The sequence below is a fragment of the Pseudopipra pipra genome, chromosome 1 (assembly GCF_036250125.1).
Source record: "Pseudopipra pipra isolate bDixPip1 chromosome 1, bDixPip1.hap1, whole genome shotgun sequence".
Classification (NCBI taxonomy): domain Eukaryota; kingdom Metazoa; phylum Chordata; class Aves; order Passeriformes; family Pipridae; genus Pseudopipra; species Pseudopipra pipra.
Window position 1 is genome coordinate 4,832,354 of NC_087549.1, and position 19,244 is coordinate 4,851,597.

At 42.5% G+C, this 19,244-nt stretch overlaps 1 long non-coding RNA gene across 1 annotated transcript in view; it reads right to left on the bottom strand.

Annotated features, from left to right (window-relative positions):
- LOC135409099 (uncharacterized) overlaps positions 1-19,244 on the bottom strand; it is a 66,173-nt gene that overhangs the window by 16,213 nt on the left and 30,716 nt on the right. Inside the window, exon 2 of the long non-coding RNA XR_010428015.1 lies at positions 941-1,103. This is a non-coding gene — a long non-coding RNA (uncharacterized LOC135409099). The remainder of the gene's footprint in view (positions 1-940; positions 1,104-19,244) is intronic.

Consider the following 19,244-nt stretch of genomic DNA (forward strand, 5'->3'; position numbering starts at 1 on the left):
TGATGGTGCACAGGAGGGCTCTAACAGCAAGAACATGCCTCTGGAATGGATTTAGAGATAACAAGAAATCATCTTAATGTGACTGTTGAATGTACAAGGGATCCAGTAATAGTTATCACAGGTACACTTTCATTAACTCCCTTTAATTTAAAAGCTCAGTGTTTGCAGGAATCTTTTACAGGCAAAAAAGTCTAATCAAATAAAAAATAATCCTGCTGAAGAGCAGTGCTGCTGCTTCCAGTGCTGCTGCTTCCCCCAGGAGCTGTACAGCACAGCCTGAAATCATCTGCACTGATCCCTCCAGCCAGGTCCTGCAGCGCTTTGATGGTCAGATGAGCCCTACCAGACCTGCAGTGCCATCCCAGTGCCACCCATTCATTCCCCCTTATCCCTACAGCAGGGTCCCCCCAAGCTCACTGTGTACAAACAGGGCTTGGGTGGGACCTTTCCAGTGAGCAAAACATAAATGACAGGACTCGAGCTATAAATGACGTCAGCGGAGCTACACATTATTCCCATCTTCAGGTGAGACAGCAGGCACAGTCCAGGCTTGCAACAGTAATGTTCCTCCACCCAGGAATAACCATGTTCATATTTACTGGGGGAAAAAAAAAATAGATGGTTTAATACCCAAACCTAGTATAGTTCTGCAACAAAGTACCTAAATTATATAATCATGATGCAATGTAACTCCCCTTAAAGTTAATAAGCTATTTGATCTACCCAATGCTTTATCTGCTCAAATCAATAAACACACCATGAAAATTAGGGATTTCAAACAACAGCCCATAGCTGAAACTTGTGGTGGCTGAGTGGGGGAAGACAGACATAAGGATGCTTCAACATAAGGATGCCCTGCTTCCTCCTCTGCTCTCCACCCTCCACCCCACAGAGGTTTACAGTAAATGCTGGCAGGGAACAAGGAGCAGAGCCGACCCACCTACAGGTTGGTTGACTTCTCAACATCTTGCTGAGCTTTTCTCCTAATTTTTCTGTGAGCAATTCAGCTGTGTGAAAGCCTTCATACAGATTCAGGCGTTTCAGAGGACAAATGCTGGGAAGGCTGGAGGAAATTTTGGTGCAGTGGTGGAGCATTCCTGTGGCTGCAATAGGAAATGCCTTTATTAGCGGAAGCAGGATGAGGGGTGGGGACACAAAAAGGAAAAATAGTTGGGTTAAGGAAAGGTTTATTAAAGGAAAATAACCCAACCATTAGATGTTTATCTGTGTTTTGAATCATATGCATTTCCAGCTCAGCTTCAGTAGAGTTCCACACTCCTCAGGGAGTGTGGTGTAACAGCATGGTGATCTTTGGGCACAGATGGGGGGTTAGGGTTAAATGTGCCATGACTGCTTTGCTTAATGTGTCCCTTCAGCTTGCCACTGAGACTTCCGTCACAGGGGAATTATTGAGAAGCCATCAGTATGGGTTAACTAGAAGTTTCCATTAATGATCAAATGATGATCAGATGGAAATTAATCAATGATTGAATGAAAATCAGTTGGTGATTCAGCAATAATTGAGTGTTAGTTATACAGTGATTAAGAAGTCAAACACTAAGGGTCGAGGAAATCTCTTCTTTTACTTTTCACATGACAAGTGTCTTATGTATGTCTCTCTTTTTTTTGTGTGTGGGGTTTTTTTTTGAATTGACCTACAGGATGCAATTCAAAATAACCTGCAAGAAGCTTTGGGTGCCCTGTAGGCTATTCACATAAGGATATGTCTGGGTCTTGTATGTCTTGTTTCAACCTATTCATTCTTCCCCCCACCACTCCCCACAGGCTGTAAGGACACACTCGGAGCAGACACATGGAAAGTTGGTGTCCTTCTCCACCCCATCACAGAAGTTTGGAGATTCTTCCAGTGGGGCCCACGTGGAAAAAGCAAAGGGTCCAGGCCTGGAAGTTTTTATGTGATAAACCAGGAATGCAAAGGTACCTGTGGTTATCACAGAGGAAGGGAATATGTATATATGAGTGTCTTTTGGGTTTTTTCTCTGTGGTGTATCCAGGGCATCTCCTTGCCTTTGGTTGACCTTCACATCATCACTAGCTTGAGCAGAAGCTCATGTGGGCTGTGGAATGCTAAATATGGGTTGAGAGGTTTCTCTCTATTAGAAATAGCTGAGATCTCTTATTCCTGAGGGGGAAAAGTTGAGTTTAAATGGAATGGCCATTATCCATTGTTGTGTATCTGTTTGCAGGTAATGGTCCCCAGTAAGGATGAGGGTTTAACATCAATGAGGCTGACTGATCTAGTGACAGCTGAAGCAATTTTTTTAATGCTAAAAATGGTGCCTGGAGAAAGGATTTGACAGAGAAAGCTGGGTCACAAAGTGACCTCACGATGAGGCTTGAAATAATGATCAACACAGTTAATCTGGTCTTTACTTCATGTACTGGAGCCTTCCCATGGCTACTCCAGGCATGGTAGCCTGAAGGACACTGCTGTCTCCTCGCCAGCTCTTGTGTTTTTCAGACCTCTCATTTCTGGCTCATTCACGATCCCATTTAGCTCCACTTGCCACCTGGAGTAACAGTGTTCCCTTTGCAGTTGGGTACCGGGACCCTCTGGGTCCACAGGAGCAAAAAGGAGGATCCTGCATGGAGAACTGGCAAAGACTAAGCTGCAGTAGGGAGACCAGGCAGCCTGACCCCAGCACCTGAAGAATGGGTTGCCATCCATCTGAGAGCCTCTGGTCTGCAGGCTGAGCATGAGAACGGACATCTCAATGGAAAACAGCTCTGAGAAGCCTCCTGTCTTTGTCGAACTCATCTCACTATAGACTGGCTCCCACAAAGCATCTCAGTGTGGGAAATGGCTGCTCATCCAAACCTTTCTCCCACGTCCTCTAATGCTTTGCCCCAGGCTCAGCAGGAACCTCAGAGCCATCTACAAAGTGGAATTAAATCCAGGTTCTCTTGCAACAGGCTCTGCAGGGCACAGCCACCCCGAGGCTCTGGGTTTTATTCACCTACACCCAACTTTTCACCATCCCTCTCCTGGCCTCCGGTGCATGTGGCAACCCTCCCTGCTGGGGGCTGTCCCTTGGTGGATCTGGAAGTTTGGGCTTCATTTCTCCAGACAATGGTGACAGCCTGTGAAAGGACCATGCAGGACTGCATCTCTCTAAGTACTGAGTTTTGCAGCAAAGGCGCCAGCGCTGCAAGAAACTCCTGCAGGATTCAGACCCACTGAAGGATCACAAGTAATACAAGTGCCACTGGGTCCCTCTGTGAAAGCTGGAGGGAGCCTGTCCCCAGTCAAGGAGCAGCTGGCACATGGATTGTGTCTGAGCAAGCTGTAAAGGATTTCTCAGCCTTGCAGGGTCTCGTCTGTGCGCGGCGGAGTGGCTGGCACGCGTCTCAGCAGGGTGAGTCACACCTGTGCTCCACTCCTGAACACAAGGCATTACATGCAAATGTTCTGGGGCGTTTTTGGCAAGCAGCTTTGTACTGGTACCCCCTCTGCCTCTCCCCTTAGCTACGGCACCTTGTGTAACTGAGAAATATGGCATATTTATCCCATTCCTCGGGCTGTCTCTATGCTCTTTCACTGTACCTTGGAAACCAAACTTCTATTCTTGCCAACAAATCACTTTCAGACGAACGGGGGAGTGTGTGGTAGCTTGGATTTCTTTTTTTCTTTTTTTTTTTTTTAAATTTTTTTGCAATCTAAGTAAAGACTTTAGGATCTATTTTTAAAGATTATATTCCCCCCCTCCACCCACTATGCTGCAACAACTGAACACTTTGGCTTGATGAGAATATTAGTAAAGCAGTCACAATCTGTAGGGTGCACTTCTTAAAACTACATTGCATAATGGGAAAAGCATAACACAACAAAATGCAATGGGGGCTGGGATTTTCTGTAGTATGAAACTAAAAAGTCATGTCTTTAGCCAGGATTGATCACCAACTAGTTCACAATAACCTACCCCCTGACCTTTCCTGCTTTTGTCTCCTAAACATAAATCTATCGATGTTAGAGATATGCTAGAGCATGGTTAATACCATGTTTTGTGGGAAATGCACCCGCTTAAACAATCTCTTTCTCCTCCTTGATATATTTTTGTATTTAAGGAAACCAATAAGTACAACAGTGGCAATGATATGCCTTTAAGATGATTTGAAAAGTGCGGTTTTATCATTAGAGTCTGAGGGAATTACATTAGATCTAATAAAATCCTGTAGGACTTCAGTGAGGGTAATAACTTTAAAATGTTTTTATTAACAGCAATGCCAATTCTATTCTGAGATCTGCAGTGTTAACAAATTAGACATAAGAAAAAAAATCCATTTGATTCGGTTGAAGGCTACTGTATTCAAGGAAAATACAGCTTTTTCTAGATTTTATTAAAAGTCCTTGGGAATCAGCCACCCACCCGGGGTGTAATGAGTGATTAATGCTGGTCATGTGCTATTTGTCCCTTAAAATGTAATCACAAGCTGATTATTTTGTTTAACACATTTTTGGTGATTTGATTAAGAAGCTGTATGGACTTAGATTCAAGGGAAAACATGCGTAAAAAGAGTTGAAAGACAAAGGTTGCCGCTAGGTAAGGATGTTCTTGGGACCTTGGTGTAACCAAATATCTCTGATTAAGAGTCAGCTTTTTCAATGCTTTAGGCTTCTGTGTGTTTGCATCTATCTTCAAAGAAGTGGGCTAAGTTGATGAAGGTAGAGAAGTGAATACGGCCTTATTCTGTGGGCCCCCAGCGCAGCTAAAAGCAATAACACTGCATTTCAGGTGTCCAGAACAGGTAAGAGAGAGAGGGGGAGAAGAAGTGAAGATTTGATGTGATGTTTAAGTTTTGAAAAACAAAGATGTTCATTCTGAACTGAGCTCCTCTCTTTGGACAACCACTCTTTGGGAGTGCCTTAAGATACAGCAAACAGGAACCTTTGGATAATAATAATAATAAATTCATAATGCCCTGTGGCTCTATGTGTTAGTATATAATGAAGGGCATTGAAAGACATGTAGGAGTGACTATCCCTGCTACTGAGAAGGGGTAACAACTGCAGCACCACCAAGTCCTGGGATGGGTGTTTTCTAGGCCACTGCTTGTTTCTGATTTCCTGAGATAATCTATGCTGGCCTACAAGAGGTTTGAAGCTATCTGTTTGGTGATAAAAAAAGAAATGTTTTCTTTTTCAACAACTTTCTGTCTTTCTTCTTTCTTGAGTGTGTTTTACCAGGGTTTTTTTGGTAGGTTTTTCTTTTGAAGGGCTGAGATGTGGCAATGACAGCTGAGATGTCTTCTCCAGGAGGTGTTAGATATCAAAGTCTAGAAAGAGTCTTATGAGAACCAGGAGGTGGTTTTGAATGAGCCACAGAAAAGCCATGAGGTATATGTTTGAGAATCTGCTGGCCTTATGCTGGCAATTGCAGAGAGCAGAAGAGGAGGCTGTGGCTGCATATGAATGCAAAACAGTTTATATGAGAATGGAAGCTTATCCTAATCAACTGAGTGAAAGCAAATTCGTCTGGCAACATGTGCATGTTGAAATCAGTTTTCCTAATAATGGTTTGAGTTTAACTCTGTTAAAGGACTGGGATCCAGGACATAATGCCTGAAAGTAGATGGGACACTTCACCAGTGAGATGTCTGTTCCTGTCTGAGGAAAAACTCAGGAAGAAACATAGAATAAAAGATGAGGCAAAGAGTTCTCAACTTTTCTCTGCTGTGTGGCAACTTGTTTTAAAAACAGAAAGACTGACTGTGTCAAGTTTGAAAGATGGTCAATGTTCAGAGGTCCACAGACATTAAATGGTCTTTGGCCCTTTTTGGCACTGTGTGGTCTGAGGTGACATCAAACATGTTGTGTTCAGCCTGCTGGCTGGACGATAGGAAAGAGGATTTGACAGGCCTTGAAACTAGCTGGTGTTTTAGCCTGAGAGCTTAGAAAGAGGTGAATTTATTCATACAAAAATCAAGCTTTTGTTGAATCCTGTCATTCTCAGTCTCTCTGAAAGCTATTTTATTTGGAGGCAGTTATTTTGTTGTTTTCTAAAGTGTTTCTTCTGAAAGTGGTTCCCCTTGGCTTCCTAAGCATTGGCTGAGATTTTCTTTCTGCACAAATGTCTCCATCTGTGCTTTTCATGCTGAATCCCTTCCCCATCACTGCTCCCTTGCCCTCCTACCTTCCACTACTTGTCACCTTTTGGATACTTCTCCTTGCTAAGGCAGTCGCATGGCATCAGCTAAGGACTACTGCTCTCCAAGTAGCTCTCTTTATGTGTCACATACTCCTTGCCTCCAAGATATTCCCAAAACACCACTCTCCCAGTCTTCTCCTGCCTCACCTCAAGTACTGTGTGCAGTTTTGAGCACCACAATATAAGAAAGATATAAAGTCCTAAAGAAGGGACCTAAAGATATTAGGTCCCTTCCAACTCAGATATTCTATGATTCTATGATACCTGGCCTTCCCAACAGCGTGCATTTTGTTCTCCATTTTCCATTTTTTTCACTCCAGCCATGCGAAAATTCATCCTCTTCTCACATTACATCCAATCAGTGACTCCCCTGGATTCTATGGATGGCACAGACATCTAGCTGGACATTTTGTAGGTGCTCCACTCTCAGGCTGCTCCTTGAATAGAATATCTCATGCTGCACTGTTGGCTGAAATGCACAATGCAGGACTTTTGTTTTTGCTCTGTCGGGTCTAAAGCAGCACTGCTTTTCCCACCACTTAAATCCTCAACACAAGTGCCATGTTTGAGTTTGGCCATCCCTCCCCCTCAGATCCTGCCCCTGCCAAATAACCAGGCCCCTACACTGATGCACTGCCTCCAGTAACAACTTTACTTGACAGGTTTTTTTACTGGCTGAAGCTTTTAAGGTAAGAGAGAGTCCAACTCTTTCAATTTGTGATGGGAAATGCCTAGAAGAGTTTTTGGATGTCATTAAAACAGTAGAGGGCCGAGATTGTTTCTCCCTGAAGCACAAAGTAAGGGGCATCTTTCAAGAAATATCTACTCTCAGGAGATGGCCAACACAACATCCTGACAAGAAACGAGTTAAAAATCCAAAATCAGAGCTGCACTTGTTGTACTGTGGCATTGGTCTGCTTAAGTCAAAGGAAGAGCTCAGATTCAAACCATCTGAGTCTTTGTCTCCCCAGAGACTTCATACAGGCTTTATATGAGACTGGTTTTGCACTAAAAAAGCCAGATATTTATACCAGGGTCTCTTTTTTTTTGTTATTGTTGTTTATGTTGTTTTGTTTTAGGGGATTTTGAGGGGTTTTTGTTTGTTTATTTTGGAGGTTTGTTTGTTTTGGGGTTTGAGTTTGGGTTTTTTCCCAAAGCGCAGAATCATATGGAAAAAAAGCTGCTAACAGTGGCACAGATAACTCCTATAAGAGGTAAGGAACCCAGCACAGGCTCAGCTACAGCAGGGGTTGGGTTTTTTCAGGTGATTATTGCATCTTGCATGAGATCAAGAGGCTTCTGGGGCATTGCATGGCCCAGAGTGGGACCTGGGGAAGGTACTTTGGGGAGCAGGATGTGCCAAAGCTGTGCTGACTTTAGCTCCGTGAAAACATGACAGAAGCAGGATTTTCAGCTGCTCGTCTCTTCGGGATCACCGTGTGCACAGGCTGCTGCTGAGATGAGCATAAGTTGGCTGCAGTGGGGGATCCAGAAGTGTGCTGAGATCAGTCAAATAAATCCAAAACCATAGCTGAGAACCAGAGAGGGTCTTGCTAGTACCGACTACTAAATAATAAGGCAGGAGGGTGAGAGATAAGAAGCCAGAGAGTTTCATTTATTGTTGCTTAAGAGAGAGGAAGGCATGTTCAACACTGACAACTTTGCTTCTTTTTTTTTTTCATTATTCTTTTTTTTCTAAAGCTGGAGAAGCTGTTTCAAAACTATTTCCCGCAAAACTGCGAGGTGCTGGAACAGAGGAGATGGCTGTAATTTCCAGCAAACCCAAGTAAAGAATTGTTATCGACAAGGCTTCTGCCAGGCCATTAAAAAACCCAGCAGCCATTTTTTCACTCCTGATATTGTGTGAGATAATGGAGTCAGCGGCAGCACAGACAACTCCTGCCTCATTAGTCTGACACCATGCTCAATAGATCCAAAGAAGTAACTGATGGAGATGGGACCAGAGGGCCTACAGGGACTGACTGATGCACTGGGGCCACCCAGGCAAAGCCAGAGGTCTCAGGCTGGAGACTTGTGCTGACAGATCTGTTTGGGCAGCCAGAGACCAAAACCATGGCAGGGATGTGGTGCTGATATGGTTAAGGGGTAAAAATGACCATGGGTCTCTCACTGGTGAGATGACAGAGCTGCTTGTCTCCTCCTTTGAGAAACCAGTTTCTAAACCATGAGTAGTCTTATCCCCTCTAAATGATGGTTTAAACTCTTTGTAGCTCTTCTGGTTACTTTAGTAAACTGATTTCCGTGAAATTTCATATGATGGTTTAAATTTTTTTAAAGTACAATTTCTTAGGAAAACTGAGGCCTTTTTTAATTTTCTAGAGGGAAACTCCATTAGGAGACTTTGGTGGAAGAAGTGCCTGTGCAAGGACAAGGTTCCTGAGTGTTGATCAGGAGAAGGAAATGCATCACCTGTGATCTGTGACCCCACCCCATCTCTGATTTGATACTGTACCAACTGAAATTATGGAAAACTCCCATTGCTTCCAGTCAGGTTAGATTAAATCCCTAAGGAGAATGGTTTGGAGGTAGAAGTGTGGTCCACACAGTCCTTTCTCTTTGATGTCTCATTAGGATTCCTTCGAAAGGAGTTTGACATGGGCATTTCTCTTATAAGCCACAATATTTGAGACAGTTCAGAACAACAGTGACTAGATCAGTTGCCCTCTCCTGTGTGATCAGAGGGATTCAAGACATGGACAGATAATCTCAGGGCCTCTCACTGCTTAGATGTCCACGTCCTCCTGGCCAGAGCCTTTGTTCTAGGCTCAGGGGTGCAATGAAGATGTGGCTGGCCATGCATGCTAAATTATCCTCTCATCCTGTAGGTGATCCAATTAAGCTAAATTTGAAGAGAACCAGAGAAGTTTATGCTCTGCCTTGCTGTGCATGAAGTCAGCAAGTTAATAATGGACATTGATCTCTAGGGCTGCCAGTCTGTCTAGGACTGGGTAGAAGACTTTTCAGATTTTTTTCATCATATCATTAAGTTTCATACTGCAAGCAATAAACTCTGTAGCCTGCAGCTGTGAAAACACTAATTTGAAAGCTATTCTGTTTTATATTTTTGAGAACTCTATGCTCTATTTTTTAGATATATTTCTATTTTTTTCCCCAAAAAACTCCACTAGTTCTTTCAGTTTACTTTTCCTTTTTGCTGATTTTCTGAACTTCCATATCAATTAGACTATCTTCATTCCCTCTTCTCTTTTTATTTTCCCCTCCCTCCCTCTTGCTGCTAGAGGAACAAAAACCTTCAGGGCAGTGGGGATTTACACAGGGAAGACTCTAAACATACGGTGACACTAAGTTTTGCCTGTTACTTATGGATACAATATGAGCTCTTCTCATGCCTATTACTTCCATTTTGGATGTGTTAATCTAATATCTTCTTCCCCTTTCTGATTTCCCAGATCTGTTGGCTTCATTCCTACATCTTCAGCCTTGTGAGATCAAAAGAATAGCCTTTGGCTAGGACTGAGTGGCAATATCTAGGAAAAGAACTGTCACCCTTCAGTGGCATGTTCAAGAGTTTCTCTCTCCTCCTTCTTGTGTGTTTCTTCCTTCACCCTGTGTTTACTCTCCAGAGATCTCTCTGCTTTATTGCTCCTTACAACTCCAGAGTCCTGTGGTAATTTGTAAAGCCAGTCTTTTCAGGATAGTTCTCCTTGTAACATATCAGAGGGACGTCAGTACAAAAGTTGGCCCTGGGTGTAGATTTTTTGAGGGTAAGAATAATGTTAAACCTTGAGACAATTTTGTCAGCCTGTGTGTTTTGCATTGGTGAAAGAAGATGCAACACCTGCCCTTCTGCTGTTGTGGGGTGGTTATGGTTAAACATTCTGTCAATGTGACAAAAAGCCAAATTTCTGTCTGACTTAAACACAGGCTTGGAAAATAATAACGGGAGTTAAAGTGTGACTAAGCACTTCCAAGGGCTGTCAGGTTTGACACTGAATGCAGCTGGTCATGCCCTTAAAGTCCTTTTTAATACAATTACTGTGTTGCTCATTATTTGGAGCTCTAGAAAAAGCAATAAATTGTTATGCTCTCACAAAGGTAACTACCTGCTCAGGTATGTCCTTATTCTTCCTGCGCCAGGAACCCTGAAGAGCCCTCTCTGTCATGGCCAGGTTGGGCCCTGATGTTCAATCTGGGATTCCAGCGTCCTTCTAAGAGATGCATATTTGGTAATGAGTCTTAGTTCATCAAACCCTCAGGTTTGTGCCTAATTACTTCTGAAATCAGTAGCACATGCTTTATATGTGTGACAAAAGACCCACTGGTGCCACAGGCACTGCAGAGCAGCAACTGCAGAACTTCCAACTCCAATCCCGAGTGGCATCGTGTGGTCACTGCTGTCCCAGCCAAGGCAGTCAACAGGCAGTGGTGTTTGATCTACCCCTGTTATTAATGAACAAAAAGAAATCACTATCCTATCTGAGTTTGTGCTGGGCTGCAGAATGAGCCATACAGGAAACTTGACTTTAATTTCCTTTTCATTCCCCATGTTCAAATCTCCATGACTGTGATTCATTACCACAAAATGACTCTTTTCTACCTTCGTATGTTGTAACTGGATTAATAAAGCCGTTTCACGTATATTGGTGATGATGGCCAGTGCTTAGCACACCTGGGATTGAATTAAAAGCTGCTACAACTGAGAGCATGAGTCATATATACAGGCTGAGCTCAGGAGCCAACTTTTGGAGCTGCGGCTGAGAAACACATCTCCTGTGGATGAAGGAGGTGTGAGGCCTCAGTGCAGAGCCGTATGGTAATGTCAGCTCACTCCATTTATGTCTTAAACAGGGGAGTTACTGGCTGAATACTGGCCCATTCGTGGGACTGAGAGCCCAAGCATGTGGGGATGCTGGGGTTGGAGGTGCTGATTCCTCCCACCCTCCTTCAGGCTTTCTGGAAAGGATAAATACATTTGAGATTAGATGCGTGAAAAGGTTTGAAGGTGTATCTTTAGTTGAACATAGTCATTCTCAAGGGTTAGCCTCCACATGAATTATTCTTCCACTGCAAATGCTGTTGCAGGTACCACTGGGAGATGGAGAGAACCAGATCTATGTGAAAATACTGTCCATTGTAGCAGGTCAAAACAATCATAAAGTCATAGGATATCCTGAGTTGGAAGGGACCCACAAGGATCATCAACTCCAGCTCCTGGCCCTGCAGAGGACGAATATCCCACAATGTGCACAAAACTGAATTTCATTTGGAAGAGTAAAGGAGCTGGGAAACACAGCTTGTCTTGAGTGTCTGAGGAATAACTTCAGCAATTAAGAGAGCGTTAGTGCATCTATCCTGGTCAAAGTCACCCAGAAGCACTCTCCTTAACTGGGGCTCATGTGAGTAAAAGTGTTGTTTGTATTCATGTTTTTGTTGTTCTGTGGCACATGTCCAACATTGTTCTCAAACCTCAAGCAGCAGAAGTCACTGGGAATTCTTAAATTAATTATCTTCTCTCTCTTTTTTTTTTTTTTTTTTTTTTTTTTTTTTTAATGGGTTAGGCTGCTTTTGGATACAATGAATTCAGGTCCATTTTCAGCTTGTAGAACGTGAGCTTCAGCTATCCCTGACTTCTTTGAATCTGCGGAAATAAGAATAAAACCTGACCCTTCATGTCCTCAATGACTCAAACTGAATTGAAGTAGATGATTATTTAAGGTTCAGAGCAGGTTAGCTGTCTCCTGTGTTCTACTGACAAGGCTCTCTCTCTCTCTATCCATCTCTTCCTTACTTTTCCTTCCTCTGCACTCTGGCCAAGCCTTGAAAAAAGACAGACATGCCAAAAATAAAACCAAGAAGTAGGATTATAGATGTTCTTACCCAAAACAGGGTGGGAGTACTAGAAATCCAGCAAGAAAATATGTTCTCAGAAGCCAAGTGATCTGGATAGTCAATAAAGCTTAGGAATTACTTAGTGACTGTTTGATGTTTACCGTCACTATGGGCTTTGTTTGTTTATTTAAAGCTGAAGTGGTTGAGCCTGGACTGGGCTTATGTTTGTTAATAAGCAGATAAAATTTTCAACAGAGAGACACACTGAAAAAAACCACTGCTGTGCTGTGGCCCTATCCATCTATGATGGATACAACCTACAGATCTGAACCTGCTGTGGAATGTTAGCATTCCAGCACAATTATTACCTTTCTAACCATTTTTTTACTGTCACTGGGAGCCTCTAGTATTTGGGATCAATCTGTAACAACTTCTAAAATCTGATCTTTGCATGCCGGATGTTTCTGCTGGCTCTTTCTAATTCCTGTGTGCAGAACTGGTGTTGAAAATACTTTAGTTCAGACTCAGCCATCACACACCAAGACATAGCCTTTCTTGCAGCAAAAGGCTGGAGCACTTTCTACTGTTGCATTTAACTAGAAGTCACTCTCTCTGTTTTTTTTGTGGCAGAAAATCAATGCCATAATAGCTATTCCTTTTTGGCAAGAGACTGATAGCATTGGCCAGCACCCAGAATAATGCAAGCTGGAGATATAGAGCTCTACCAATGTACCTTAAATCTCCTGACCTTCAGCATCTCAAGATTTCCAGCCCTGAGAAGAGAGCTTTCAGGAGAAGAGATTGATAATTCTGCCTGGCTGCGAGACGATGTCCAAGACAGAACTCCAGTGGGAAACTGAAAACCTCCTCTGTGTTGCTGCTTCTTTCACAGTAAGGTAAATAATGGCTGATGCCACTGAAGCCAAGGGAACTGATTACTGAAACTAGGGCTAAAGACAGCAAAATCAGTCCTCCCAGGCACGTCCTGGCTCTGGGACTGTGCTGCTCTGAGTTTGCTCACAAATGTCTGTTGGATGAAAGCGAGCGTGTGCTTGGGGTGTTTTTTCTGCCCCACAGATCAGCCTGTGTTTGGGAGAGGGACTCCTTGTGGATGCTGATGTGCTGTTCCTCTGTGGGCTGTCCCTACTTTGGGACAGGCTGGGTCCCTGACACTCAGAGCCAGCTGGGCTGTCTGACCCTTGGAGATTGTCACAAGACTGCAGTTGCAGTTCAGCATCCCTTGGCTTCTGGGAGTGCACCTTGTGCTGATTTTACCCTGATTAACCTGCTTGCTGCTGATGTGCCAAGGTAAACTCGCCCCGTTCTTGAGACATTAACATTTTACTTCTTGCTGAATGGGAGGGTTTGGTTCACTAGTCAAAGCACGGCTCTGGGAGCCAAAAGCGCTGACATCTCAGTCTGCCTTGAGCAATGACTTACCGCATGACCTTGTCCCAGATGCTCTGCCTTTATTTTTCCTTCTGTAAAAATGGGTTTATGAATTCTCAGGAATCCACCTTTCCAAGACTGTTTACTAATGTGCAGAGCAGTAATTTTTCCTGTTTGCTGCTGACTTGACTTGCTTCATGAACTAGAGCGGGCTGCTGGATGTAATGATGCAAAGGAAACATTGCCCCAGTCTGATGCCCGTAATATAATTCCACCATGAAATACTGCTTCTGAAGAGATATCAGAACCAAGGATTCTTATGCATAGCTCTATCTTTTCACTCCTTTCAGATTTAAGCTTGCAGTCCTGTTGTCTACAACACGGTTGCTGCTCTAATCCTTCACATTTTACTTAATCTGAGAAAATTCCTTCCAGGGGATATTTTGATGTGCATCTGTTACATTTTTTCCCTTATAGTGAATAAAACTATCCTGCTCACATACAAACAGACTGGTGAGGAGTGAAAGAGCACTATTATTTCACAGGTCTTATAGATCAAGTGCAACCATTATAACTGTTGAACTGATCTTCTGCCTAGTCAAACTACTGTATTTTGCCAAGAGATTTTTGCATGCCTGTATATTTTTATATCAATATTTGTTTAACTTCTTTTTCTTTTCTGAAAAAAAAATAAAAGAAGCAGCAGCAGACAGCATCTCTTCAGACACAAGTGTTAGGAAAAAAGGAGAAGCAATAGTTAAGCTAAACTGGAAAGTGACAGTGTACCAGATGCATTGACACTAATGTGCCTCTTTAGAGTTCACGCCTAAAGGCTTTGTGTGCAATGATAAATATATTTGTTTTGGTTGCTGGAGGTGCCCTTAAATTATTGAAAGACAAAACAGAAAAAGGACTTTTCATTTTCTAGCCCCATTAACTTGTTTCGCTGGCCATGAGAGACTCTAAAAAGGGTTAAGAATTGAAAAATCAAGGCTCAGACAGCCCAAAATTCAGTTATAATTTTCAGCCTTTTGTTGTATTTTGTGTTCCTATCTGTCTAGGTCCAGTTACCAGTGTTGGTTAATCATAAATCCCACAACCTCTGGCTGCTGCAAAAGTCTTTTTATAATATGAGGGAAAATAGGACATTTTCAATATTTCTTTCTATTGATTTTGTGCATGAAAGAGGGAGAGAGAAAGAGAAAATACGCAATTGTGATAATATAATAGTACAGCACTAGTATAATTTTAGCTAAAAGAAAAATCCAGGTTAGTGAGATGGTGAATGGGACCTAAAATGAAGACACTGAGGTGATGAGATTCATGGTTAATGAAGCTTTGATTCAAAGAAATAGAGGTGACCTCTTCTTTCTCTCTGGCAGGGAGAGTTTGCTGTGGTCCTCACCCACATCTTTAGATACCTTTTCTGTATGTACCCTCCAAGGCCCCCTTACACAAACATCCAAGGCCTAAGTATAAGATTGGTTCTACTGACACCAGTAGATGTGTACATAACATACATAGGCACATCCTCTGATTAGACTAGGAACAAGAACTCGTGAAGTCTTGACTGAGAAAAATATCAGGGAACAATTAAGGCTTGGAGGACATTTAGGCAGGCACTGATAAAGCAAATGCCACAATAGGCAGCAGTGGTCACATGCCTGGGGCTGAAGAACAGCCCCTGCCTATCCATCCTGAAATGAGAAGCTGTTTCAAGGCTAAATAAAACAAAGGACAGAGATTCCCTAGGTGGGTTCAACTGTAAGTAGTGTCCCACAAACTTTCAGGAAGTTGGCTTTTCCACAGTAAAATCTCTTTCTTTATTTTTTAAAACTATACTCTTTTGGGCTAAAAAAGGTTCTTAACTGTGATTACCTATGGTGATCTTTATCTCATTATATACACAATAAAACAGAACCCTTGTTAGTGGTTTGCTCAGTATTTTTAAATATCAAGTTCCATTCATTTCATAGGCATCTTCACCACAGGTAGTAGAACAACATTTTAAAGGTAACTGTGGAGGAAAACCTGGGCAATCAAATAGAGATACACTTGAATGCAATTATAGCAGCAAATGATTGTGTACCAGTGAATCTTAGTTTAACCTAAGCTGTGCAATCACCCTCTGCACCCTTTCCAGCATCTTATTATTAACCTCTTGTCTATGGAAAAGCCACTCTCAAAATGAAGGAGCAAATGAGAGCAGTTTTAATGTTGGGTTTTGAATCTTAGCTGCGTCTCTTTTCGGGAACAAGCACAGTCAGAGCTGACAACACAGCCTATAAGGCTTCCCAACACTGTCCCTTCTACATGATCCCTCTTTTCAAAAGCTTTGCCAGAATTTTGTACAATCATGGAACAAATTTAGCTGCTTTGGCTAAAATACTCTGTCTGCCTATTTATGAGCTTGTTTGGTTGGTTGATTTGGTTTTGATTTTATTTGGGGGGTTTTCTTTGTTTGTTAGGGGTTTTGTTTGTTTGTTGGTTTTGGTTTGGTTGGTTGGTTTGAGGGTTTTTTAATATTATTTTTTCCCCAAAAACCTCTGCCTTAATTTCAACAAAAACTATTTGGCTGTAAGTTGTAACAGGGAAATGGAAGAACTGCTTGTTTTGACCAGTTTCATGAGATTTGTTGGGAAGTCAAGCGTCCAGATGTTCCACAGCAGACATGATGTCCCCCCTGTGCCAGGAATGTGCCTTCTGCTACTCCTATTAAAATTCATCTCCATTAATTTTAATTATTAGCTGCAGAAATATCTGTTGGCATGTATTCAGAAGGGGTATATTGGAGTCTGCATGCTAAGATACCACCCACCCTGAGTGGGCTCTACTCCCTCACTGTGCCTCCTGGTTGGCAGAACTGGGTGTACAACTTACCTAAAATACATGTGGCTGAATGTGTTGATCTATGTTTCAGCCACTCCATCCCCACCTGAGAAAGCCACACTGATTACTCCAAAGATAGTGCAGAGCTGATCCATATGGTCAGTAAAGCTCAGGATATGATACGTTTCACCATCTTTGGTGAAATGATCATCTTTGGTCAGAGCTGAACCCCAGGGTCTCCATGGGACGTTAAACACTCTACAAGGTGGACAGGAAAAGTTAGTGGAGATGAATTTTGTCTGAAGTAACTGATCAGTCCAGTACTGAAGGGATTCAGCAGTAAAGTGTCCTGGGAATCTGTCATGATGAAATATTTAGAGGGAGAAATTACTTGTCTGAACATTTGTTCAGCATCTTTTCTGGGTGGAATTTTTGACACTTTCTTCCCAAATTAACTCAAGCTACTAGGGATTTCAGGCCAATTCCAACTTCTCAAATGGAATATGAAAAAGAAGAAAGAAATTACAAACTTATGGAAGTATCAATCTGGCCAGATGCAGTGAGGTGCCAGTGGAAATTTTTATTGTGCAAGGATTAAGAAAAAAGTGTAAAATGCCATATAAACCAGCATTTTTAAACAAAGACTCATATTTCTGTGATAGGAAAAACACTCAAACAAATTAATGTATTTAAAAAAAAACAGGCAAGTGTTTAAATATTTGGAGAATAATTATGGAAATTGGTTCTATGGGGAAATATAGGGCTTGGACTTATATAAACACAAGTGGGATTTCCTACTGTTAAAATATATTTCTGGTGGGTGGTGGAATATGACAACCAAATTCAAATATCAGTTTATATTATGACTGGACTTCCTAGATTCAAATTCTGCTGATGCTCTGAACTAATAGGCTCGTTAAATTAACTTGGCTATGCCTTATTAACAGCAGGACAGCCTGCAGGTAGTCACTCTCTGCATATGCACTGAGCTTCCCTCCCCCATCTGCTTTCATGATGGACATCACCTAGTGTTCAAAAAGCTAAAATGGCACTCCAGAAGAAATTGATAAAGCCCCAATATTGTCTTAAGATTCTACATTCTTCTTTCTCCTAAGCCTGCTAAATTAAATTTTGTTTCTTGCCCAGTTTCTGATCCCTGTATGAGTTCCAGAAAGAGCCAAACATGAGGATGATCCTCTCGTCTCCAACAGGCAGGGAAAGCAAGAACTGTAGAGATGCCAGAAGAAATGGCTTTCACTGCAAAATAATCTGGGCTGAGAAATGCTTGCAGAGAAATGCTTTCCCTTTAGAATTGGACATACATCTGCCATCTCAAGAAATAGCTATTCCTGGACATTCTGCTCCAAAAGCCGATGAAAGAGCAAAGAACAGTCAATCCACAGAGATACTTCCTAAAGACCTGCTAAGGACGACAATAAAGGATGGGCAGTTCTGTAATTTTGTGAGATTGACGGTGCAGATACACAACCAGCAGATTCCCTGGTCTCCTGATACGTGGCTTGTGCTCCCTGATCTCTCAGTTGTCATGTACATTTTGGGGCTGGGGGAGCTGGGCTCTCAGTGAGCAGCACCTGCAGAGTAGTGAGGGCCTGGGAGAAGCGATCCCTGGTGACAGACGGTGGGAAGTCTGACCAAACTGGTAACTTCTGTTGCAGCCTCTGTGAACTGCTCATCCAGAAACTCCTCAGCTGTTTGTTAGCTACTGCACTTGAGAACATGACAATCCCTGGTGTTGCTGAAGGGTCTGTTTACTGCTACAACCCTTAATGGGATGCAGCATGTCTCTGCTGCGTGTTCTACCAGCCCGGGCTGCAAAAGGGAGGAGGGTTGGGAGGGAAACAGTCTTCCGTTGTGAATGAATCTGATATATGCAGATGCTGGGGTTTGCCAGTCCCTTCAATATCTCCACACTTTGCCCTACAAAAGCATGTGGAAAGGCTTGATTTATGATTCAGTAGCACTGACTAGTTCTAGGCATTTCCAGGAGCCTCAAAAGATTCATCAGTAACTTTGTAATGTTTGTTATTCTAATATTGCTGCTCTTAATGATGTAAACAATCAAATGGCTTTGAGAGTTTGTGCAGGGTGTCAAGGAAGGAGAGGAAAATATCTGCTCATGCTTTTTATTTGGAGGTGCCCTTCAGGCATGGCATTGTAAAATGGGAAGCTTGAGGAATAATCAAGACTGCAATGGATTGCTGCAGATGGCAAAAGATCTCACTGGTCACCACGAGTGAAGGATGTGTCTCAAGCTTCTACTCGTCTCTACCGTGCTTGTTGCCTGTTCTCAGACTTCACAGGTAGAGGTGAAGATTACTTATTTGTTATTTGTAAAGCTGCAAAAAATGTGCTGAGGTGTTCCGGGGAAAGAAAATTAATAGTTTTGACATGGTTTCTCTGCTGGAAGACTTTGCAACCTAATTTAAATATGATGTTCTTTGTGAGCAGAGTGAAGAATAGGAGAAGGGTCAAAGTGCTCAGAACTCGTGGTGAGTTAGTCTGGTGTTTGTGTGTGTATGTCTGTATGTGTCGGTGCTGCTCCTTCTTTTCCATGAAACAAGCATCCAAAACTGAAGAGTTTGGCTAACTCAGGCTATACTCATCCTGACTTTTGAAACAGGAAGTCTGTACTCTCCATGGCCAGAACAAGATAGTGCATTTGAAAGTAAAATAACCTTTTCTCATCTGTTCACAAGGAATAGAAATTGCCATAAAATGTGTCTACTTCTCTGGCAGCCAAGAGAGGACTTGCTCCCCTACCTGCCATAGGATCTTTCCCATAGTACTTTCTGCTGTTTAATGCAGTTTCATGCTCCCTCGTGCATCCAAACTTTTATTCATTACTTCACTGTCCTTCTGATTTCCCTATAACCCCTTTATCCTTTCCCCACCCCACCCTCCACTAGCAACACCCTTCCCCAATTTCTCTCACATGTTTTTCACAAAGTTTACAAGACTACACAGTCCTCACAACACCATGTCCTCGCTAGTCTTTTCTGACAGGGACTTTTTTCATGTCAGCATGAA